The sequence below is a fragment of the Erinaceus europaeus genome, chromosome 20 (assembly GCF_950295315.1).
Source record: "Erinaceus europaeus chromosome 20, mEriEur2.1, whole genome shotgun sequence".
NCBI classification, from domain to species: Eukaryota; Metazoa; Chordata; class Mammalia; order Eulipotyphla; family Erinaceidae; genus Erinaceus; species Erinaceus europaeus.
Genome location: NC_080181.1, coordinates 27,256,649 through 27,282,172, shown reverse-complemented (window position 1 = coordinate 27,282,172; position 25,524 = coordinate 27,256,649). Strand labels below are relative to the sequence as shown.

At 41.9% G+C, this 25,524-nt stretch overlaps 1 protein-coding gene across 2 annotated transcripts in view; it reads left to right on the top strand.

Moving 5' to 3' along the window:
- Positions 1-25,524, top strand: part of ETS1 (ETS proto-oncogene 1, transcription factor) — a 166,177-nt gene that overhangs the window by 59,655 nt on the left and 80,998 nt on the right. The window lies entirely within an intron of this gene.

Here is a 25,524-nt window from a genome sequence, read left to right as displayed (position 1 = left end):
AGCCTTCCTAATGTTTATAAAGCCGGGAGATAATATTTTTAGGTTCCATTTGGTGTTTCCCGGGCAGCCTCTCTCTAAGCCACTTAGGAAGTTTAGAAAAGAAGGTCATGGAAATGTTAGCTGTTTTTCCACAGAATATTGGTTTAAGCAAATGGTCTTGAGATGAAGTCCATAGAATCCACTGGTCAGAAGTCATAGGATGATGGGAAATTCTTTCTGTTGTCTTCACTTCTGGAAAAAAAAAAGAGGTTGTTGCTATTATTATTATTATTTAATTGTGACTTAATTCACATACTTACAATTTATCCATTTAAAGTAGACAATTTAGAGTCTTTAAATATACCCACAGTATTGTGAAAGCATGGTCACAGTTTAATTCTAGAACTTTTTTGTCCCTTTTCAAAGAAATCCTAGATTCATTAGCAGTTAGTCCCATTCTTCTCATCCTTTCCAAGTCCATGTCCTAGCAACCACTAACATTCACCTTTACATATTTGCCCATGCTGAGCTTCTCTTAGAGAATCACACAGTATTGGCCTTTTGTGAGTAACTTCTTTTTTTTTTAATCAGGGAATTAAAAATTTATTTATTTATTTATTCCCTTTTGTTGCCCTTGTTTTATTGTTGTAGTTCTTATTGTTGTTACTGATGTCGTTGTTGGATAGGACAGAGAGAAATGGAGAGAGGAGGAGAAGACAGAGGGGGGAGAGAAAAATAGACACCTGCAGACCTGCTTCACCGCTTGTGAAGCGACTCCCCTGCAGATGGGGAACCGGAGGCCAGTCCTTGCGCTTTGTACCATGTGCGCTTAACCCGCTGAGCCATCACCCGACTCCCTGTGAGTAACTTCTTTCACTGTGTTCAAGTCACATTCACTTTTCAGCATGTCCCAGAACTTTATTCCTTTTTGTCATGGAATCATGCTCCCTTATGTGAATGTGTCACATTTTATTTATTCATCAGTTGATGGGCATTTGAGCTCTTTTCACTTTTTTTTTTTTTGTCAACTACAATAAAACTTCTGTGGATATTCATATACACTTTGTGGGTATGCACAGGTGTTTTAATTTCTCTTAAGCATATGTGGATGCTTGGAATCGTTGGACCGAACGGTAACTCCAGGTCTGACTACTAGTGGAATTGCAAAACTGTTCTCTAAGTTAGTGACACAGCATTTTTAAAAAATATTATTATTATTATTTAAATTTTTCCCTTTTGTTGCTCTTGTTTATCATTGTTGTTGTTGTTATTGATGTTTTTGGATAGGACAGAGAGAAATAGAAAGAGGAGGGGGAGAGAAAGACAGATACCTGCAGACCTGCTTCACCGACCTATGAAGTGAACCCCCTGCTGGTGGGGGGCCAGGGACTCGAACCGGGATCCTGATGGGGGTCCGTGCATTTTCCACTGTGTGCATTTAATCTGCTGTGACACCAGCCAGCTCCCAGTGACATGCCATTTTGCAATCTCACCAATAAAGTAAGAGGATTCTAATGTCTGCATATCTGGCTATTATTGCTTTGATCATTGTCACAGTGAATACAGAGTAGGAATATTTCATCTGTGGTTTTATTGTGCATTTTCTTAATGGTTAGTGATCTCATTTTCTCATATGCTTATTAGCTATTTGTATATCTTCCTTTGAAGACTCTCTATTCAAAATATGTCCATCTTTTAATTGGGTTGCTTTTCTACCATCAGGTAGGAAATTCTTTGTATGACTTGCATATAAATTCTTTATCAGATATTCAAATATTTTGTCCCCAATTTTTTTTTTTACTTACTTGATGCCTTAGTTGGCAGCACAGAATTTTTGAACACAATGTATCCTTCTTTGTTTTGTTTTTATTTCAAGCATTTTTTTGCTGCTATATCTAAGAAAACATTGCCAAACCCAAAATTGTGAATTCTGATGTTTTCCTATAAACATTTTATAGCTTTAACTTTTACTTTGGGAGCTCTGATCTGCTTTGAGTTAGTTTTTTTCATAATCTGAAGGGATCCAACATCTTTCTTTTACACATGTGAATCTCATTGTCCCAGCACTATTTATTTAAAAAATTATTATTTTCGGGACCGTGTGGTGGCTCACCTGGTTGAGTGCACATGTTACAGTGCACAAAGATCTGTGTTCGAGCCCCTGGTCCCCACCCGCAAGGGGAAACCTGAAGCAGGGCTGCAGGTGTCTCTCTGTCTCTTTCCCTTCCTGTCACCCCCATCTCTCAATTTCTGGCTGTCCCTATCCAATAAATGAAAAAAGAAAAAAAAATATTATTTTCACTTTGTCTTGGCACTATTGTTAACATGAATATTTAAATCCCTAGACCTTATGAACCGCCTTCATAGTCTATAGCATAAATAATAATTAGTTCTTTAACATTATGATAATGAGCTGGGCTTTTTCTTGGTATACTTATTTGCAGTGTTATAATAAAAACCAACCATTTTAAAAACATCTACTTTTTTGTTACTCTTTTATTTTTAATTAGTGATTTAATATTATTTTACAAAACCAAAGATAACAGAGGTATACTTCCACACCATTCCTACACCCATTCCTTTCATTTGAAACTACATTAGTTCTCCCATGGTTGCAGATGTGACATGATTGACTATTATTTCTATATCTATCTCTTTTTCCCCATTTTTTTCTATGACCCTTCCTTCTCTTTTTTTTCTAAGTCTCACCTATACCTGTTACTACTTCCAAGTGTCCTATCTCAGGGTCCTGATGGAATTGGGGTTCAGAGCTCTCTAGTCATCTTCCCCTACATTTCTTCCCCTCTAGGAGTATGGACTGAAATTCATTTTTTCTTTTTTAATGTGTGTAATGTATTTAGTGAGTGAGTTCTAAATCTGCTTTGACATGTGATCTTTTTTTAACCTAAAAAACCAAAACTGAATTACTATTTGTTGTTTATTCTGAACCAGGTAGTGTAAAATACTATATGTTTATATAAATAGATGCATATTTATTTATAGAAACATATAATCTTAATATGTAATCTTAAATCTAAACCTTATCCCTCAAATAAATGCAGTCTTACATGGTAGGAGTGACTTGACCAAAGTTACATCATCACTAAGTTACAGAGCACCAATCTGAACTTGGTTTTGCCTGACTCCACTCTGCTATGGCCTTGGGGATGTTTTGTGGAATAGTGGTAATGGGGAAAAGCCAATAGAAACTGGCACTATGTGTACAGTTTGTGAAGAATGTAAAATCTGATAATGCAGTTATGCTAAGTGGCTATCAATTTCCTCATCTCTATATAGGAACATTAATACTTTCCCTTACCTCTTTTATTGCAATTAAACCAAAACAAACTGTTTGTTTTTTAAAAATTATTTCAGTGGATCTTAGCTCCAGGGAGATAATAAAACAAAATAACAACAGATTTTCCTAGAACATTTTTGTTATAATATGATAAATTAATTGTATGAGTCTTACTTAATTTTATAAACTTGTCAAATACATTAAAATTGATGTTTACTTGTAGTTTTTTCCTTTCCCTTTACTTTTTACGAGTATGTTTAAATACTCAGTAATATTGGAAGTCCTTTTAAATTTATAATTATTTAATTAATTACTAGTTGAATAGAGGCAGGGAGAAATCTAAAGGGGAGAAGATAGAGAGTGGTCTGGGAGGTGTCACAGTGGTTAAAGTGTTGGACTCTCAAGCATGAGGTCTGGAGTTCAGTCCCCAGCAGCAAATGTACCAGAGTGCTGTCCATTTCTTTCTCTCTCTCTCTCTCTCCTCCTATCATTCTTCATGAATAAATAAATAAAATCTTTAAAAAGAGAAAAGGAAAGAGAAAGATATTTTCAGCCCTGTTTCACTGTTTGTGAAGCTTTCTCTCCTGCAGATGGGAATTGGGGGCTTAAATCCACATTCTTGCAAGTTGTAACATGCGCTCTCAACCATGTGTGCTACTGCCTGGCCCCGAAAATTCTTCTGATATAGACTGTTTTCAGTTTCTCTCCCTGCTCTGTTAGGCCTATTTCAATATATTGATATCTCTTTTTCCTTTTAAAAATTATTTTAAATCCATTTTTTAAGATGGGGTAAAGGGGAAAGATAGAGGGAGAGAGATACACCTGCAGCACTGTATCACCTTTTGTGAAGCTTCCCCACTGCAAGTGGGGACTAGGGACTTGAACGTGGGGCTTTGCTCACTGTAATAACTACATTCAACAAGGTGTGCCACCACCTGGTCCCCTTTTCCCTCTTTTCCTAGATCTATTTATTTACTTGTTAATGAGAAGGAAACTAGAGCATCTCCCCAGAATATGCAGTGTTACACACACACACACACACACACACACACACACACACACACACACACACGCGTCCTGTCTTGTTCTGTTGTGCCACCTCCCTGGTCACCCTTTGTCACTTTCTGTCTTATCTTTGATAAGTTTCTTTCTCTTTTTTTTTTTGCCTCCAGGTTTATTTCTGGAGCTCCAGTGCCTGCATTACAAATCCACTGCGCCTGCAGTTTTTTTGTGTTTTTTTTTTGATAGGACCTAAAGAAATTGAGGGGGAGAGGAAGATAGAGAGGGAGAGAGAAAGATACACTTGGGGCTTGAACCCGGATCCTTGAGTGGGTTCTTGCGCTTTGTACTATGTGTGCTTAGCCTGGTGCACCATGGTCTGGCCCCGTCTTTGATAAGGTTTTTTTTTGTTGTTGTTGTTTTGCTTCCCCTCTTTTGTTGCCCTTATTTTTTATTTTTTATTGTTGTTGTAGTTATTATTGTTGTTGTTATTGTTATTGATGTCATCATTGTTGGATAGGACAGAGAGAAATGGAGAGAGGAGGGGAAGACAGAGAGGGAGAAAGAAAGATAGACACCTGCAGACCTGCTTTACTGTCTGTGAAGGGACTCCCCTGCAGGTGGGGAGCCTGGGGCTGGAACCTGGATCCTTACTCCAGTCCTTGCACTTTGCCACCTGTGCTTAACCCACTGCACTACCACCCAACCACCTTCTTTGATAAGTTTTTTTAAAATATTTATTTATTTATTTATTTATTTATTTATTTATTCATTCATTCCCTTTTGTTGCCCTTGTTGTTTTATTGTTGTAGTTGTTATTGATGTCGTTGTTGGATAGGACAGAGAGAAATGGAGAGAGGAGGAGAAGACAGAGAGGGGGCGAGAAAGACAAACACCTGCAGACCTGCTTCACCATTTGTGAAGCGACTCCCCTGCAGGTGGGGAGCCGGGGCTGGAACCGGGATCCTTACTGCTGGTCTTTGCGCTTTGTGCCACGTGTGCTTAACCTGCTGCGCTACCACCCGACTCCCCTTTGATAAGTTTTAAAGTCACTAACAGTTCTGGCAAACATCCTGAATGTACAGCATTAAGCATACACAACCTCCCTAATAAAATTTGTATCTGCAGTTTGCACATCTTCAGGGAATAAACACTGTGAGTCCAAGGGAAGCGGAATGCCTGTTTCGGGAGTCAGGAGGTAGTGCAGCTGGGTTAAGCACAGGTGGTGCAAAGTGCAAAGACCAGCATAAGGATCCCGGTTCGAGCCCCGGGCACCCCACCTGCAGGGGAGTCGCTTCACAAGCGGTGAAGCAGGTTTGCAGGTGTCTGTCTTTCTCTCCCCCTCTCTGTCTTCCCCATCTCTCTCCATTTCTCTCTGTCCTATCCAACAATGACAACATCAATAATGACAACAATAATAACTACAACAACAATAAAAAACAAAGGCAACAAAAGGGAAAATAAATAAATAAATGAGTAAATAAGTAAATAAATAAGAAGTGCCTATTTAGTTGGTGTCAATATATATTACATCTGAAATCAACCTGCCAAGTCTTCTCCCCATCTTTTGCTTTCTCCCTTCTTTCAGTTGCTCACTTAGTTGCTAGTGAAGAATAGGGGTTGTACAACCTTCAAACAATGGAACATTTTCCAGAATATATTGTTTGGGCAATTGTAATGCCTTGTCCTACTTGGCCTGAAGTCTGTACTGGAACATGTTATTATAAAATCCCAGTATACATATTGAAATGGAAAAAAACAAAAATGCATGTTTCATGACCAGCTGCTGTCATTTCTAATGCTTCCCAACACCTCCAGCCGCAGCTGCGAGGGACTGTGAGGCAGACAGGGAACATTCTAAGCTCAGGGGTCTACTTCATGTCAGTTTCCCTCGCCCTGGAGTTCCCCTGGGAGGGGAGCTGAGTCTTTCCTCCCCTTTCCCTTAATCTCTAGTCCTGATTTCATTCCTCTGAGGGTTCAGCCTAGAGCTCAGGCAGATGCATCGTTTGGGATTTTACTCTATCCACCTCTCAGTGACAGCTCACTTATATCTCGAGTAGGGGTGGGTGGAAATCAATGTATTCATGGCCTCTTTTTCCATTGCCTCACACCACCCCTCCTTCTCCCTCCACATACATTTTCTTGATGGGAGAATAATGATTCGGATGGTTTATGCTATGTAAGTGATAAAAGGTCTAATAAGAAATCCACCAAATGATGACAGAAGATGTGGCTGGGGAAAACCACATTTAAAAGGTTTCTGAGTGAAAGGTGACATCATTTGAGACACATGAATAAATGTGAAAGACTTGAGTGAATGTGTGTCTTTGTCATTTTGCACAACTGACTCGGATCAGTCATGGGAGACTGTTTCTGGACAAACACTGCATGTGCTTTAGGGCTGGGAGATGCTTGCCTTCATTCTAGATTTTTTTCTTCTCAGAGGTGCTAGGAGATAAAGTTGATGAAAGTACTTTGTGACCTTGCAGGCTTGACAAGGTAGATAGCACTGCTATGACTTTAGAAGGAGGGAATCACGTTTATTCACATTAGATTCTGAGGTTCGGCATAGAAATGATTTTCAATGACCCAAACTCAAGGAAGATAATGTAGAGCGACTATCTTTTTGCTCTTGTAAAGAATCGACTTGCAGAATTATGTGACCAGCTTACTCTGAAGTCACTACTTAAGTAACCTGCTGGGAGGAATGTACTGACATCAACTGTCAACAAGGCTGCTTCCTCCAGTCAATTCCCAGCTCTACCTCTTCCTAATGAGAGGTTTCTTGTGTATCTTGATTTGCTTATATACACACTTCTTAATGTTGCTTAAACCCTTAACTTTATTTATAGAATAACTATTTCTTTTTTAATTATTATTTCTTTATTGTGGGATCATTGGTTTACAGCTGACAGTAAAATACAATAATTTGTACATGTATAACATTTCCACATAACAATACAACCCCCACTATGTCCTCCTATGCTATCATGTTCCAGGACCTGAACCCTACCCCCCACCCAGGGTCTTTTACTTTGGTGCAGTACACCAATTCCAGTTCAGGTTCTACTTGTGTTTTCTCTTCTGATCTTGTTTTGCAATTTCTGCCCGAGAGTGAGATCATCCCATATTCATCCTTCTGTTTCTGACTTATTTCACTTAACATGATTTCTTCAAGATCCATTCAAGATGGGATGAAAACAGTGAAATCACCATTTTTAATAGCTGAGTAGTATTCCATTGTGTAATAGACCACAACTTGCTCAGCCACTCATCTGTTGTTAGACACCTGGGTTGCTTCCAGGTTTTGACTATTACAAATTGTGCTGCTATGAACATGGTATACACAAATCTTTTTGGATGGGTGTGTTGGGTTCCTTAGGATATATCCCCAGGAGAGGAATTTCAGAGTCATAAGATAGGTCCACTTTTAGCCTTCTGACAGTTCTTCAGACTGCTCTACACAGAGGCTGGACCAATTTATATTCCCACCAGCAGTGCAGGAGGGTTCCTTTGTCCCCACAACCTCTTCAGCATTTGTTGCTACTACCTTTTCTGATGTATGACATTCTCACAGGAGTGAAGTGGAATCTCATTGTTGTCTTTATTTGCATTTCTCTGACAATTAAAGACTTGAAGCATTTTTTCATGTGTTTCTCAGCCTTTTGGATCTCTTATGTGGTGAATATTCTGTCCATGTCCTCTCCCCATTTTTGGATAGGATCATTTGTTTTCTTGTTGTTGAGTTTGGCAAGCTCTTTATATATTTTGGTTATTAGACTCTTGTCTGATGTATGGCATGTAAAGATCTTCTCCCATTCTGTGAGGGGTCTCTTGGTTTGGGTAGTGGTTTCTTTTGCTGTGCAGAAGTTTTTTTAATTTGATGTAATCCCATAGGTTTATACTTGCCTTAGTCTTCTTTGTAGTTGGATTCGCTTCATTGAAGATGTCTTTAAAATTTATATGGAAAAGAGTTCTTCCAATATTTCCTCTAAGTATCTGATAGTTTCTGGTCTAACATCTAAATGGAATGACTATTTCTATCCCACACAATGCATGTGATTTTCTAATACCATCATAATATAGTGTGTGCCAAATGTACTTAATCTTTATATTCATTATCTCCACATCTGGACTTATACTCCAATGCATATTTCTAATGCACCTACTCTGATAAATCTGCACTGATCATATGCATCTGATATGTTTATCTGATTAATACTATGAGTTTCATGCTCACATTCTTTTCCAATCAATTTTCTTTCATTCCATGTTTTCTGTTTATCTTTGTTGTATCAGTTAATTTTTGCCTGATTGTTTATTTGATCTGTCCTTGATAAGTTAACAGGTGTGATTTTTTTTTTTTTTTTTTTTTTTTGCAAACTCATTGGTCGGTCAATGGTTGCTTTGTACTCATACCAAATAGTGTCTTGAGAGACAGATCTGTAAAAAAACCAGATCTATTTATCTTCATTTAGCATGTGTCTTTCTGCATATTTGGCAGTCTTGGCTGAGTCTCCCTTAAGGCAAGATCTAAGAATGGAGACGCCCTGTGGTGAAGGCAAGTAATAAAGAGATTATTGCCAGCCTAAATCTAATTTTACAGCTTTCAATCCATTGTAATAATTATAAAGAGGGCATTCGATTTTAGCAAGTAGGACCCCTGCCAGAACAAGTGACTGCCAAATAAATGAATGTTTTCTCTCTTAGTCTCAGGTTGACAATGACGAGCTCTTTGGCTGATGTGCTGATGTGATTACTTAGTGGGTCACTATCAGGGTGTCTCCCTTGATGTCTTTAAGCCTTGACTTCTCTTTGGTATATGGAAAACACCCCCAAATATTAGGAAAAATCTCTTTAAAATTATTAAAAGTTTTTGGTGGTAAAATAACAAGAAAAGATCTTAACAAAAATGAAGTCATGCTTATATGTGAATTCATAAGGATCACTAGACATTGACTTGCCACAAGACATTATGTTTTAAGTATTGGAATTGGGAGTCAGGCTGTAGAGCAGCATGTTAAGTGCAGGTGGCGCAAAGCGCAAGGACCAGCATAAGGATCCTGGTTTGAGCCCTGCTCCCCACCTGCAGGGGAGTTGCTTTACAAGCGGTGAGGCAGGTCTGCAGGTGTCTGTCTTTCTCTCCCCCTCTTTGTTTTCCCCCATCTCTCTCCATTTCTATCTGTCCTATCCAACAATGACAACAATAATAATAACTACAACAATAAAACAGCAAGGACAACAAAAGGAAATAAATAAATAAATAAACAAACATTAAAAAAAGAATGGGAATCATCCAATGACTTGTTGTTTTTAAATGTTTGGGGATTTGGCAGAGTTCAAAATCTGTTTTGCCAAATGCCTTCTTTCTTTCCATTTTTAACTCTAATTTTTAAGGTCCATGAGATACGTATTTTCATGGGAAACTTAACTTGTGTGTGAGATTACATTACAAATTGGTCATTCCCTCATCTGTATAAGAGGGGGCTGGGCTGTGGTGCACCTAGTTGACTGCACATGTTATCATGCATAAGGATTTGGGTTTGAGCCCCAGCTCCCCACCTACTAGAGGGAACCTTTATGAAGGTGAAGTGTACTGCAGTTCTCTCTCTCTCTTCCTCCCCTCCCCTACTCTCAATATCTCTCTGTCTAATGAAAAAGAGAAAAAAGAAAAAGAAAGAGAGAGAGAAAAATGGCCACCAGGAGCAGGTGATTCATAGTGCAGGCACTGAGCCCCAGCACTAAGATAACCCTGGTGGCAAAAAATAAATAAATAAAAAGCAATGTCCAAAAAAAAATTGGTGAATCTTCTTCAAAATATCTGGAAGGTGGGTTGTGTATGGTCCAAAAAGTAAATGGACTAGAAACCTCAGGGATTGGAGTTAGTTTCAAGAGTTATGTTCTAGAATTGTAAAACATATATATATATATTTAAATGGCTGATCTGGTCCTCTTCCCTTTTTATTATTTAAAATAAGAAAATTGCCTTTGATAGGTATGTGTATGACAGCTGCCAATCTCCAACAGCGAAAACCAGGCCATCAAATAATAAATCTTCCTCCCTTTCTAAGCACATAAGGCCGTAGTGTAGCAAAGCTGGGAGTGGGTCTGATTTTTGTCATCTGGTCACATTTACTACAAAATGTTTTTTTAATTTATTCACTCATGTATTCACTATCTCATTCAGCTATTTAGCTACATATTTTTCTACTTTTATCAAGTATTTATTATGTCATTTTGTCTAGGCTGCCATGATTTCATCTGGAAGTTAAACATTTGTATAAAAATTGGTTCCTCAGATTATTTTCAGCTAAAGGAAGTGCCCACTCTGAGATGTATGTGCTGGCTGGAAGGCAGCTTATACCAAGGAGGAAGTGCTTGGTTTCATTCAGGAAGGCTCTCCAACTTGTCACATGGTGTGCTTGCTGCTAAGCATGGAATTAGTTAGGGATGAGTGGTCCTTCCTCTCACAGGTACCCAAGTTTTTCCATAAAGAGAAAAGCATACGAAGTGCAGAGGAGGGTAAGGCCCTAAGGGATGTTCAAGGGACTCCAGGTTTATTGGAGAGCAGGGAGGGATCCCTCTATGATAAAGAAAGTGAAAGGTGGTTGTTTGTAAGGAGTCTTTGATAGAGTTATTGCTGTTACATTAGGTTGTAAAAACTTTGAAATGTTTCTCCTCTCTCTGTTTCCCCATACAATATCTTCTCAAGAAACTTGTGCTTCTACCTTGGCTGCTTCCTAGGCTCTGCAACCATTGAGAAAGTTCACAAATACTCACTCCAGTGGCAGACCAGAACTTTGCAATTGTGAGCTGGGTGGTTTCCCACCAAAGACATTGTGACAGGAATGTTTACTTTCCCAAATCATTTGATTTCAAGATGATGTACATTTTAAAGAATGTATTTTTAAATTTATTTATGCAAGAGAGATACAGAGACAGACCAGAACACTCACTGCTCAGCTCTGGTTTAAGTAGTGCTGGGGAATTGAACCTGGGCTCTCAGATCTTTGGAATCACCATTATGCTGTCTCTCTAGTCCAATATGCTGTCTCTCCAGTCCAATACTGTGCTTTTTTTTTTTTAATTTTTTTTTTTTTTTTTTTTTACCAATTTTCTTATACCTGGATTAAATAGAATCTGAGCTGTGGATGGAGATGGAGCTGGAATAAACTCTAAAATATCCATCAAGATGACTGTCAGAGACTGCCAACTGGTGACAGAGAAGCCTCAGAGAAGGGGAATGCTGTCCTATCTATCTATGAGTGCTTTCCAGAGGTTTTGGACCCAGGCAAGCTAATCAGGAGACCTGCATGGGGAGAGAGGCGTGTTATTTAATTAGCTTTACAATGGTCTGACTTGAAGGCACGTGGTGGTTTAAATGGAGGGAGATAGATGTCCTTTTTTATAGGGCTAATTGTTGGGGAAAAGCAGGGTCTTTGTTCAGGCCCAGCATGAGGGCTCTGATCTCTTGGAGCCTAGGGCTGCCCCCAGCTTACAATTTTAGACAGAGCTATTCAAGCCTGCTCTGTAGAGAAAAGAAGAACAAGAGCAGTATTGTGTATGCAGGATCAGTGCCCAAAACCTTCTCAAAGTCACTGGGAGAAGAAAAGGAGAGCCAGAGGACCCAACCATGTGCATGCTAGAGTATTTCCCCATCATTTATTTGCTATGGTTGTTGGAAAGGGCAAAGCTACACTTTAATCAACTTGGAACTGAGATGGGGTGACTTAACTAAACACCCTCAGAAAACCAATTAAGTCCACTTTCTCAAATAAGGCATTAATCTTGGCAAAATGGACTGGGCAGCTAGTCAGGAGAATATGTGTGTTTCATGCTGCCAGTCTTGATGGTGAAGTGCCAGGGACTGGTAGTGCCAGAATACAAATTAAGTAGCTGATGCCCCCCCCCACCCCACCCCCACAGAAATAACAAAATCTGTGTTGCTAGAGGGCAACATAATAACAAAGATGGCTCTGACTTTCAGCAGAAAGGTCAGTGTGACATGCCATTTGTGAGATTCTCCTGGTCAACAGATCAGCACAGGTATAAAAGCAAACAAATAAACAAACAGCAAGGAAAACACTTCATCAGAATTTCAAGTGACAAGCCCATGCATGGAGTTCTCCACTAGGACCACAATGCTGTCACTGATATGCTTGTGTATGGTCATTAGAGATGGTCAAAGGTTCAGTCTTATAGTGTAGGTTAAATTATTAGTCTTTATTTTATGTCATGGTTTAAAAAAAATCATTTATCAATGGAGGGGGTTGAGAGAAAGATTAAGATTGGATAGCACAGATTTTGTGGGGAACTGAACTCTGGATCTCATGCTTGAGAGTCTAACATTCTATCCACAGTGCCACCTTCTTCCTGGATCACATTTCATGATTTTAATGACACACATGAATGGGATGATCATGTCCATGTCCCATTGTGAAGACACTATTTACCATACCTTGGATTTACTTCCACAAGTATGTTATGCTCAGGAAATCCCAAAGTCACAATTTTTCAAGTTCTCACTGTGCTCATTCTGTAGGTGACAGACAAAGTGGCCACCACTTGAATCATATGCAGTTGGACTCTCTGAACTGGGTACCACTCTAGTGATGAAAAAATGAAAGTTTTCTGAAGTGAAATGGGCCAGTAGCTGGAGAATGGCAATACTGATGCTAAAGTCTGTGCTGTTGACCACTCCAAAACACTGCCTCCTCAGTTAGGTTTGTTTTTTTTTTAAATATTTATTTATTTATTACCTTTTGTTGCCCTTGTTGTTTTATTGTTGTAATTATTATTGTTGTTATTTGTTGTTGTGTGTGGGCCACGGAGAAGAGAGAGAGGGGGTCCGGAGCAAAGAGGAAACACAAATCTTTATTTGCGCTGGCACCTCAGAGTTGGGTGCTAGAGAGGCAGGTTGGGCCACGTGGAGGTAGCGAAAATGGCCACCTCACGCAGTAACCTTTCCTGAGTCTGAACACCGGAGTGAAGCGCTGGCAAGAGAGCGAGGTGCAGAAGAAGAAGGGCTTTTATAGGAGTAGCTTTCATGAGAATGGGAAGGGGGAGGAGTAACCATAGCACTCCAGGATAGGATAATAACTCTCTTGAGAACGGGAGGGGGGAGGAGTAACCAAAAAACTCCAAATATCGCGGGGATATAGCAATGCCCTGAGGGCACAACATGGCTGAACAGGCACTCCAAGAATGTCCCAACTCTCGCGGGAACTAGCAGTAGCCTGAGGGGACAACATGGCAGATGTGACTGCATCGGCACAATTTCCCAGCAGTTATTGATGTTGTTGGATAGGACAGAGAGAAATGGAGAGAGGAGGGGAAGACAGAGAGGGGGAGAGAAAGATAGACACCTGCAGACCTGCTTCACCGCTTGTGAACTGACTCCCCTGCAGGTGGGGAGGCAGGGGCTCGAACCGGGATCCCTACGCTGGTCCTTGGACTTTGTGCCACCTCTGCTTAACCTGCTGTGCTACCGCCCAACTCCCCTCAGTTAAGAGTTTTAAGTGCATGCTGTAAAATTAGCCTGAGAGTTGATTTGGCAAGAAGCTGCCGATGTCTATGGGGCTTTCAGGAAGCAGGCACATTTACTTGGAGTTGTCTTCCCTCCCCGGTCATCACTGGGGCTTGGTGCCTGCATTATGATTTCACCACTCCTGGAGGCCCTTTTGTACCATTTTTGTTGCCCTTGTTGTTGCTATTGTTGTTGTTGGATGGGACCGAGAGAAATGGAGAGAGAAAGGGAAGACAGAGAGGGGGAGAGAAAGACAGACACCTGTCAACCTGCTTCACTGCTTGTGAAGCGACCCCCCCACCCCCCCGCACACGTGGGGAGCGGGTTGCTGGAGGCTCAAACAGAGATCCTTGTGCTGCTCTGTGCATTTTGTGCCATGTGCACTTGAGTTGTCTTTTTTCTTTCTTTTTTTTTTCTTTTTCCTCCTCCAGGGTTATTGCTGGGCTCGGTGCCTGCACCATGAATCCACCGCTCCTGGAGGCCATTTTTCCCCCTTTTGTTGCCCTTGTTGTAGCTTCATTGTGGTTATTATTATTGCCCTTGTTGATGCAATTCGTTGTTGGATAGGACAGAGAGAAATGGAGAGAGGAGGGGAAGACAGAGAAGGGGAGAGAAAGACAGACACCTGCAGACCTGCTTCACCGCCCGTGAAGCGACTCCCCTGCAGGTGGGGAGCCGGGGGCTCGAACCGGGATCCTTACTCCGGTCCCTGCGCTTTGCGCCACATGCGCTTAACCCACTGCGCCACCGCCCGACCCCCGAGTTGTCTTTTTTTATACTTACATAATCACAATTCAATGCAATTCAATTAAAAAAAAAAAAAAGAAAGTCTCCAGGAGAGAAAAATGTTAGCTCCTGAAATAAGGTATCTGTGTAGGTATCTTGGATCTGGAATGGTCTTTGCCAGCCATCTGGTCTCTCTTATTGTAGAATTCCCTAAAAGAAAAGTCCATGATCATTTTGATTTAAAACAACAACAAAAAAACCTCAACTTTACTTAGAATTTTTAATTCCTGGAAAGGGATCTCTCCTGGGAACCTGCCACCAGAGAGGCGACTGCCATGTGTTCTTTGCTCCCACAGACCTTTGCCAGCTCCGGTCCGGCTGCATCTCCCTCTCCCCTCCCTGATGGGTCCCTTGTGACGCTTCCTACCCAAGGCCTTTTGGTGATGAAGTCTTTCAAGATGGTTTTCAAGAAAACACATGTTTCTGATCAGTCTGATGAAGTACATTTCCACGAAGGAAACCTCTGTTTCCTTCCTTCCTTCATTCTTGGCGTTACCTATCATTACCTATCATGTTCAGCCAGGAAGGTTTGAAAGTCTCTCACAAGCCTGACTGATTAAATGGCGCCTTCTCACACATCACACATGTGGGATTTGCTTTTCTCCTCAGTGAGAGCCTTGAGGGAAGAAAGGGTTTGATTGTAGAGGAGCCCATCCAGATAGATGAGATGTGCACTGGGATCTGTTCTACCTCATGTGTCATTGTCAGGACCATCCACTGCATTCCAGCTCCTTCACAGGGCAAGGCAGGCTGTGGAGTGAGCACAGCTGGCTTCTTGTAAATTAAAGAAGGCCTCTTCAACTCTTGGCCCTCAGGGAGCAGAGAACTAAATGTAAGCTGTAGCTTCAGAGATGCTGACATTTCCTTCTTAAGGTTTTTGTTGTTGTTTGTTTGTTTGTTTTCCTGGTGTTAACTTTCTTCTAGTGGCATGCTGGGTGATCAGTAAATTCTAAATATCACACCCGGATGGGCTGGAGTTGTTTTACAGATTTACATTCATGCATGGTTTTGAACTCAGATTCTGTATACATTTCTTTAGGACACTATGCAAACCACAATAAATAAATAAATAAATAAATAAATAAATAAATAAGGTACTGTGCATTTCACTTCCTGTAACTAGATTTAGCATTGGGAAAGGTAGGTTGTATATGCTTTTTTTTTTTTTTTGTGACACAGTACAGCTGCACAGTGGAGGCTCTAAAGAGAAGAGAGTCCCAATTAAGATGCTTGTAGATGACTGCAATCCTTTAGTGAGGCAATAAAATCTGGGCTGGGGAGATAGCGTAATGGTTCTGCAAAAGACTGCCATATCTGAAGCTCTGAGGTTTCAGGTTCAATCCCTAGCACCACTGTGAGCCACAGCTGAGCAGTGCTCTGTCATCTCTTTCCCTCTATCCCTTCCCTCTCTCAAAAAGTATTTAAAAGAAAAAAAAAAAAACTTTTACATCTGCTCACCAGTCAGATGTTCTCAGAGTGACACATTCCATTTAATCTATCTTGGGCCTACGTGGACATAGGGTGGAGGATATGATGTGAAATCAAGCGTGTTTGTGATTCTTCTCACAACTCAGCAGCAATGATGGACCCTAATCAGACCTATTGTTTCCTTGGTTTTAGATCAGCCTCATTTCCTGCTGCAGTTGTTTTCTGCTTCCAGTGTTGAGGGAAAATTCAGGACACAGAGGGTCCTGGAGAGTACATTTTGTTTTCACTGGGTTTGCACACATGGAACAGAGACTCGCATGGGGACGGGTTCCTTTCCCCCTTTTCCTTTCTGCACCACATGAAGGCGAAGGAGTTTACCCCATTGGGCCAATGAAAAGTGGGCCCTGGTATGATGTAAGAAGAGTTATGGGAGTCGGGCGGTGGCGCAGTGGGTTAAGCGCACGTGGCGCAAAGCGCAGGGACCGGCGTAAGGATCCTGGTTCGAGCCCCCGGCTCCCCACCTGCAGGGGAGTCGCTTCACGGGGGCGGTGAAGCAGGTCTGCAGGTGTCTATCTTTCTCTCCCCCTCTCTCTCTGTCTTCCCCTCCTCTCTTCATTTCTCTCTGTCCTATCCAACAACAAAGCAACGTCAACAATGGCAATAATAATAACCGCAACGAGGCTGCAACAACTAGGGCAACAAAAAGGGGGAAAAATGGCTTCCAGGAGCGGTGGATTCATGGTGCAGGCACCGAGCCCAGCAATAACCCTGGAGGAAAAAAAAAAAAAGAGTTATAAAGAAAAGGGTCCTGGACAAAGAGGGGTCTTGGGCCTTGGTCATTGGCCTTGGGTTTTAGCCTAGGTTTTTTTGGACATAGAAACCATTGGGAAATCTATCCCCAGGTCTTTTTCCTAACTTTACTTTGCATGATTAATAAAGAACTAATTTAGAAACCATACACCTGAACACATGTCCTTTGAAATTCAATTCATCAGAGCAGCTACAAACCAAAAAGGGAATTCTCCTGATTTCTCAATTCCCCTCAACACCAGTATCCATGAGCAATTATTATTATTATTTTTAAATTTCTTTATTATTACTTTTTAAAAAATTTTAATTGCATGAGCAATTTTAAAAATATTTATTCCCTTTTGTTGCCCTTGTTGTAGTTATTATTGTTGTTGTTATTGATGTCATTCTTGTTGGATAGGACAGAGAGAATGGAGAGAGGAGGGGAAGACAGAGAGGGGGAGACCTGCCTCACCGCTTGTGAAGCGACTCCCCTGCAGGTGGGGAGCGGGGGGCTCAAACCGGGATCCTTACACAGGTCCTTGCGCTTCGCACCACCTGCACTTAACCCGCTGCGCTACCACCCAACTCCCTGCATGAGCAATTAATTATTAATAATTAAGAACAGAAATCTGATGGTGGCTATGGTGTAGAACTCTACCCTGTAATCTTACAATCTTGTAGACCACTATTAATCACAGATAACTAAAAAATAGGTAAATACACAAAATACAAATACTTTAAAAATAAGTTCCTTAAAAAGTCATAATACTAGTACAAAAACCAATAATAAAAAGAATAATTAGCAGTCTGTTGTGTCCAGTCAGTTAGGGAGGTCATGTTTCTAGATGTATTTTTTTCTGCCACCTGTCAGCCACCAGAGACTTAACTGGCTCCTTTCTCACCTTGGGGGGATACCTTTAGCATGGCAAAAAAAAGGACTTCAACATGTTGTGCTTCTGGGAACCTGGACAGTTTTGGTAACTTTGAGAAGGTGGAGGGCATTTGTAACAGGCTCCCTGTGAAGTGTCTAACAGTCCAGCTCTCCTTGTAGAGGAGGGGAGGCTTGGCTTTGTTTCACATATTCTTTTAGCTAATGGAGTTAGCAACAATCCTTACCTTCACAGTAGTCAGCTGAATGAAAGGCTGGGCTAAAAGATTCAGAAATTCCTGCAGCAGGCTTTAGAGCAGAGGTGGGAGAATATGCACAGTAGACTGACAACAAAACAACTGGCCTGCTTTGTGGTGAGCCAAATGCCAGTTTTCACAAACAATTATCCCTGTGCTTGCTCAGATGAAAAATAAAGTGGATATGGCAAACTTGGGCACTGCTTTTCTTGGAAGGAAGGTAGGCTGGAGATGCGAGAAACAGAATGAAATTTTTTAAAATTTATTTATTTATTTCCTTTTGTTGCCCTTGTTGCTTTATTGTTGTAGTTATTGTTGTCATCGTTGTTGGATAGGACAGAAAGAAATGGAGAGAGGGAGACAGAGAGGGGGAGAGAAAGATAGACACCTGCAGGCCTGCTTCACCACCTGTGAAGTGACTCCCTAGCAGGTGGGGAGCTGGGGCCTCGAATCGGGATCCTTATGTCAGTCCTTGTGCTTTGTGCCACCTGCGCTTAACCCGCTGCGCTACAGCCCGACTCCCACAGAATGAAATTTTATAGAGACTTTGCCGATGGTAAAGAGTTTCTTTTCAGATCTTTTAGTTACCCTACACCAAATAATTAGATATATTTATTTATTTATTTTTATTTATAAAGTGGAAACACTGACAAGACCATAGGTACAATTCTCACCACCAGAACTCTGTATCCCACCCCCTCCCCTGATAGCTTTCCTATTCTCTATCCCTCTGGGAGTATGGACCCAGGGTCATTATGGGATGCAGAAGGTGGGAGGTCTGGCTTCGTCATTGCTTCCCTGGTGAACATGGGCATTGACAGGTCGATCCATACTCCCAGTCTGTCTCTCTCTTTCCCTAGAGGAGCAGAGCCCTGGGGAAGCAGGGCTCCAGGACACATTGGTGCTGTCGTCTGTCCAGGGAAGTCCAGCTGGCATCATGGTAGCATCTGGAACCTGGTGGCCAAGATTCCCAGATTGAAAGCAGCTTCCTTGCAGAGCTCACAGCAGGTGTTGTCTTCAAGCTGCCATCCACCCTTCTTAATTTATTTTTACCATAGTGCTGCTCAGCTCTGGTTTATGGTGGTACTAGTGACTGAACCTAGGATTGAACCCCACCTCTAGTTCTTCAGGCATGAAAGGCTTTTTGCATACTATTGTACTATCTCCCCTGTCCCTACTCCTTAGTCTTTTTTGTTTTTTTCCTCCAGGGTTATCGCTGGGGCTCAGTGCCTGCACCATGAATCCACTGCTCCTGGAGGCTATTTTTCCGCTTTTGTTGTCCTTGTTTGTATTATTATTAATGTAGTTATTGATGTCATTGTTGTTGGATAGGACAGAGAGAAATGGAGAGAGGAAGGGAAGATAGAGGGGGGAGATAAAGATAGACACCTGCAGACCAGCTTCACTGCTTGTGAAGTGACTCCCCTGCAGGCTGGGAGCCGGCTTCGTGCCATGTGCACTTAACCCGCTCTGCTACCGCCTTAGTCTTAATCTTTGAGCAACTTTGAGTCTCATATCAGATACCCTTACCCCAACCTCCCCTCCCCGAAAAAAAGAACAGTGAGTTATGGATCCATACTTGGGACGTTAGGAAATTTTGTTGATTCATGAAATAACATAGTTTACTGAGCTCACAGTGCCTTGGGTGAGCCCCCAGGATTTCTAAGGAGGTTATAATAATAACGGGGACTAGTAATGTAGGTGGCACTTATTCAAATATACACTAGCACTTCTGGGGAAAGGGCAGAAGTGGTAGAATATTAGACTGCTATGTCTAAAGTTTGTGGTTGAATCCAGGGCACTGCAGCTACTAGACTGGAAGAGTAGTGCTCTGGTCTCTGTCTGTCTGTCTCTCCCCTCTGCCTCTCATGGAACACAGTTTACTACGTAACTGAGTATTAAAGAGGGAACTTTTTGGCATCAAGAGGGAAATTCTTTTGCACACAACATATGCCCATGCAGTGGAAGGGAAGACTGAGAGCCATCTCAGTCCAGTGTGGATTTTCAGCTCGACTTTCTCTTGCATCTTCTGTGACCTCTCGAGAACCTGTCACCACTATTGCACTCAGCACCTTTTTGCACCTCATCCATCTGGAGGCTCCCCTATTGATTTCTTTTTTCAGTGGCCTTCCAGGACTGTTGGTCCATTCAGGACAATTAAATTGACTTTGTGTAGGTGTGGAGTACATTACCAGCTCTCGTTTCATTCTGGAATCTTGGGGAGTTAGATCCTGAACCAACAAGGACATACAATCACTGTGAATCTACCTCCTGATCCCCTCTGTGGGTCCTTTTCATTCCACTCTTCCTACTTCACTCTTTTCAGCAGAGATTCCTTCTGCTTCTTCCATACCACCTTCCCTTTTCCTACCAGGTGATTTCTTCTTTGGGGAGCAAGGAGGTGGGGCGGTTTCTCTGCTCTCTTGGCCTGACTCCCAGCATCAAGAACAGGGCAAGCAACCATCTCCACCTCCTGCCTGTTCCTTCATCTCTGGGGTGGCTGGTCGAGTGCTAGTCTTTTGGAGCAACTGCTCTGGCATTTCAAAATGAAAGGGGGGAGGGGGGAGAGATTCCACAATGAAATTGTCTTCATTTCAGATGCAGACCACAAGTACAGAGAACATCTGTTTTGAAGTTTGGTGTTGTCTTTGTAACCCAAGAGAAAAGCAGGGTACAGTCTGAGAAAGGCCCTAGCTTTCCACTGGTTGAAACCACCTGCAGCTGGGGGTGTGGGGCTGGGGGTGAGGGGTGTCCTACTCCTAGATTCAGAGAACTAGGTGCTTAATGTTCTGCTTCAACTGCCACTTGTGCTAATGCCACAATCCTCCTACCTCCCTGGGGGGCCACCTTAGGGTGATTTAAACTGAAATCCAAATTCTATGGCCACCCAAAAGCTCACAGAGTAGTCAGCAGTCTGCTTTGTCAGGGCATGGTGGGAGCAACAATCCCATGAAATGTGCTCAATCTGCTTCCGGAAAGCGTCCTGACCCCGAGATGTGAAGTCGCCTGGGACCCAGAGCCTTGATTTTTTTTAGTCCTCACGCCTCTTCTTCCTGTATGAGCAGGGTCTGATTTTGCAGCGGGAAGTGTACGTGATGTCTAAACTGGTGGATCTGAAAATGTCGCCTGGTCTGTGGATGAGGCCAATTCGTCCCACATTGTTGGGGCTGCAGATGTAGATGAATGGTTCATAATTACAGTCTAAAGAAACTGCAGACGGCAATAGAACCAACCCAGACCCTTTCCTTCCCTCCAGCCCATGCTAAGCTGTTTACCACAGGGAATCAGAGTGAGTGGATCCTGTATACTGTGTGCTCGCCCAAGGACACACATACAGTGTGGGGAGGAATGATCAATTTCTTTTCCTTTTTAATTTTTTTAAAAATGTCATTTATTTACTATCAGATAGAGACAGAAATTGAGAGGGAAGAGGGATATAGAAAGGGAGAGAGATACCTGCAGCCTTGTTTCACCACTCACAAAGCTTTCCTCTGCAGGTGGGGAGCAGGGGCTTGAACCCTGGTCCTTGCCTATTGTAGTGTGTGCTTTTAACCAGTGCACCACTGCCTGGTCCTGTGACATTCAGTTTCTCTCTTTCTTTCTTTCTTTCTTTCTTTCTTTCTTTCTTTCTTTCTTTTCTTTCTTTCTTTTGCCTCTAGAGTTATTGCTGGGGCTCTGTGCCTGCACCATGAATCCACTGCTCCTGAAGGCCATTTTTTTCCCCTTTTGTTGCCCTTGTTGTTGTAGCCTTGTTGTGGCTAATATTGTTATTGTTGATGTTGTTCATTGTTAGATAGGACAGAGAGAAATGGAGAGAAGAGGGGAAGACAGAGAGGGGGAGAGAAAGACAGACACCTGCAGACCTGCTTCACTGCCTGTGAAATGACTCCCCTGCAGGTGGGGAACCAGGGGCCCGAACCGGGATCTTTCTGCTGGTCCTTGCACTTCATGCCATGTGTGCTTAACCTGCTGTGCTATCCCCAGACCTCCTTTCTTTCTTTTTTAAAGAATTTATTTATTTATTCATGAAAAAGGAGGAGAGAGAGAGAGAGAGAGAGGGAGAGAGAGAGAGAGAGAGAAAGAGAGAGAAAGAACCAGGCATCACTTTGATACATGTGCTGCCGGGGATTGAACTCGGGATCTCTTGGTTGAGAATCCAGTGCTTTATCCACTGTGCCACTTCCCAGACCATACAACATTCAATTTCTAGATATAGAGTCTAACTCTCTCTGTTCCTGCTGTGTATGTTGCAACTGCCCCGCCCCCTTCTTCATGTCTTAGTTGTGTCCCAGAACAGAAGTGACATTTTAGGAACATAGCATCACAGATACTGTCCTCTCTGGTTGTGTGATCTCAGGTAGGATGATTTAAGTCTTTTGAACTCATTGTTGCCCCCTGGAAGAAAGGAGGGTTGACGTCAAAAATTGATAAAGTTCTCTCATCTCATTTGAACATTTGCTGAAGTCAGGCCCTGAGACTTGTCTCAAAAAATGGCTGTTGGTGTGCTCTTCTTTCTGAATGAGAGCTACAGCTTTCCTGTTCCTCCTAACACAAATTGCTCCAGAGAGGAAGAATCTGGGGGAATCCCAGATTCAGGCCCTGGGGGGGGGGTGGACTTGGAGAGATTTTTCAATTAAACATGATTAGTTCCCCCTGTCTCTCCATGGAGACAATAAAGGACCCAAGCTTCTCTGCAAAGGGAATGGTCAGGGAGGAGCATGGAGGGAGCATGACACCCTAATATTCTACCTTCTACTAGGTCTGAATGGCAGCAGCCAAGAATTTCACATCCACTGGACACTTTTTTCCCAAACACAGTGCTAAATGCTCTGAGTGCACAACCTCATTTCATGCTCTAAGTGACCCTAAAGGGGGGCTCTTGTTATTATCCCCACTTTACACATAAAGGAACCTGAATGCAGGCTGGTGTGAGTGACTTAGGTGAGATAGCGCAGCCAGCAAGTTGGTAGTGGCTGGATTTGGAACAGAGTCTTGTCCCAGAGTCCTTACTATGCCCATCTTTGTTTGATTCTGGAGTCCTCTCCAGGGGTAAACATCACCCCCCCCCCCACATACCTCACAAGTCCTCCCTCCTCCACTCCTCCCCAGCTTCCCTCCACACTGTAGCTCTTCTAATGGCTTATTGTGCCCGGGAACAATAGCTAGTGAGTCTGGGTTGCAGGGTAGCAAGAGCCAGGGGTGGTTCTATTCCCTGAAACTGCCTGTGAGGTTGTTAACACACAAAGGTTAAGTAAGTGACTTTGGTGAGGTCATGGCAGCCATTCCATACACAGTCCCTCTACCCTATCCCCAGCCCCCCTCCACTCCCGCCAACTTGGCTTCTTGAACTGACCCCAAGGCTTTTTGGCAGTAGCTTTTAATTAAGAGAGTTATCTCCTTTTTTCCTCCTCATCGTTGGCTTTCCATTTTATAATGCTGCCTAGGCACTTATCCTCCCCAGCATGCTCCATGTATGGCCGAGAAATCACTTGCTTTACAGCAAAGTCTGAGGAGCCTGCTTCTCTGTATGGCAGAGACTGCTTGCTGCCTTTTTCTCACGAGAAAAACAACTACAAATGAGACTCAGGCAGGTTGTTAATTGAGACTTTTTTTTTTTTTTTAATCTTACATGGAAGCCCATCAACTCACATCTGTGAGTCAGAAACTTGTGCTGGATCAGCCGTTAGTGGTCTGAATGTTTTTTTTTTTTTTTTGCACCTAACCCTCCCCGTAAAGCATGTTTGAGCTCAGAACTCACAAAATCTTTGGTTAGATGAAGTCCAAGGCTCAGTTAGCAGACAAATAAACTATTTCAACACACTTCTGGAGAGTCACTCTCCCATGATTGTCCGTGTGTGTGTGTGTGTGTGTGTGTGTGTGTGTGTAAGTTGGTATAGAGTTGAGAGAGAGGTATAAGTAAAGGAAATGTTTATATATTTTTTACATACTCCATGAAATTGAGTTAATTCCTGTAAAAGTGAGGTCTTTTCTTGGTACCAATAACATATAACTCCATACCTCTGTACAATAATAGCTTTTTTTCTGTTTTGAAATAAAAAAAATTTTTTTTTTAACTTTGTTGACTTGTTTAAGGAGACTCAGCACATATCAGATATACATTGTTGAAGTCTCAAGGATGATTTGAAAACACAGTTCTATGTTCTCTCATTACACCAAAAGCAAAGAAACATTTCTTTGGTTGCTGTTTTTGAATGCCCTAAAAAAAAAAATCAGAGTTTTGAAACAATTCAAGATAGAAAAAAAGGCTCAACTGGTGGTAGGGGAATTGAGTCACAAGTGCTCTTGAGTGGACCTCAGAATTGGGGAACAGGATTTTGCTCTGCCAGGTTCAACAAAAAGCAGCCCTAGGGGCAGAGTCACTAAAGTTTTTTTTTTTTTTTAGTTTATCTTTACAAATCAGTAGCATATCAAAACTCACTCAGCCTTTGAATTAGAAAGCTTTGTTAGCAGTGTAGACCAAGGAGCTGATAGTTTATCATTCAACACATCTTTATTGAACAGCTGTAAGGTATCAGGCACTGGATCACTTTTTTTTTAAGGGGGGGGCAGGGAAAGATATCACAGCATGGAAGCTTCCTTCAATGGGGACCAGATTGTAACCTGGATCACACGCATGGCAAAGCAGCACACTATCCATTCAAATGAAGTATTTCACCAGCCTTCAACTGAGTTTTTAAGATATGGTGGGTGAGCTAAAGATGTCATCTAAAAGCTGTAGAAAATGTTTAGAAAGATTAGTTGTGCCTTTTATTTTCTTGCCATGCAGACTTTTAAAAAAAATTTATTTATTGCATAGAGACAGCCAGAAATCTAGAGGGAAGGGGGGGCAGTGATAGAAAGGGAGAGAGACAGAGACCTGCAACACTGCTTCACCACTTGTGAAGCTTCCCCCACCAGTCGGATCCGGGGACTTAAACCTGGGTCCTTGTACATTGTAACATGTGCACTCAACGAGGTGTGCCACCACCCAGCCTGGAAGATTAGTTGTGTCTTAAAGAGAAATTTTCTTTTCTTTTTAAAAAAATTTTTTAAAAATCTTTATTTATTGGGTAGAAACAGCCAGAAATCAAGAGGGGAGTGGTAGAGAGGGAACAGAGACAGAGACATACTTGCAGCCCTGCTTCACCACTCTCAAAGCTTTCCCACTGCAGGTGGGGACCGGGGTTCGAACCTGGGTCCTTGAACATTGTAATACGTGCGCTCAACCAGGTGCGCCAACCCAGCCCCAAAGAGAAATTTTCATTTATCAAAATTAATTGACTTAATTTGGTGTGAAACTCTCAGGCCTGATTGAATTATTAATATCCCAAATATGTAAAACATATTTCAGCTTGAATAGTCAAGTGGTCCTTGTTTGAAGGGAAGTTTCAACCAGATCTGAAGATTGACAGCATAACACAATGAGAAATTAATATTCATAGTTAGTCTCATGCAGAAGTACCTTTCCTGGAGAGTCTCGTGTCCTTTCCAAATGCTGATGTTTTATCCAATCTCATTCCTTGGTTTGTCCATTCAAAGATTTTGAACTTCTGGCCACAGGAAGGACTGAGTTAGAAAAAGGATGATCAAC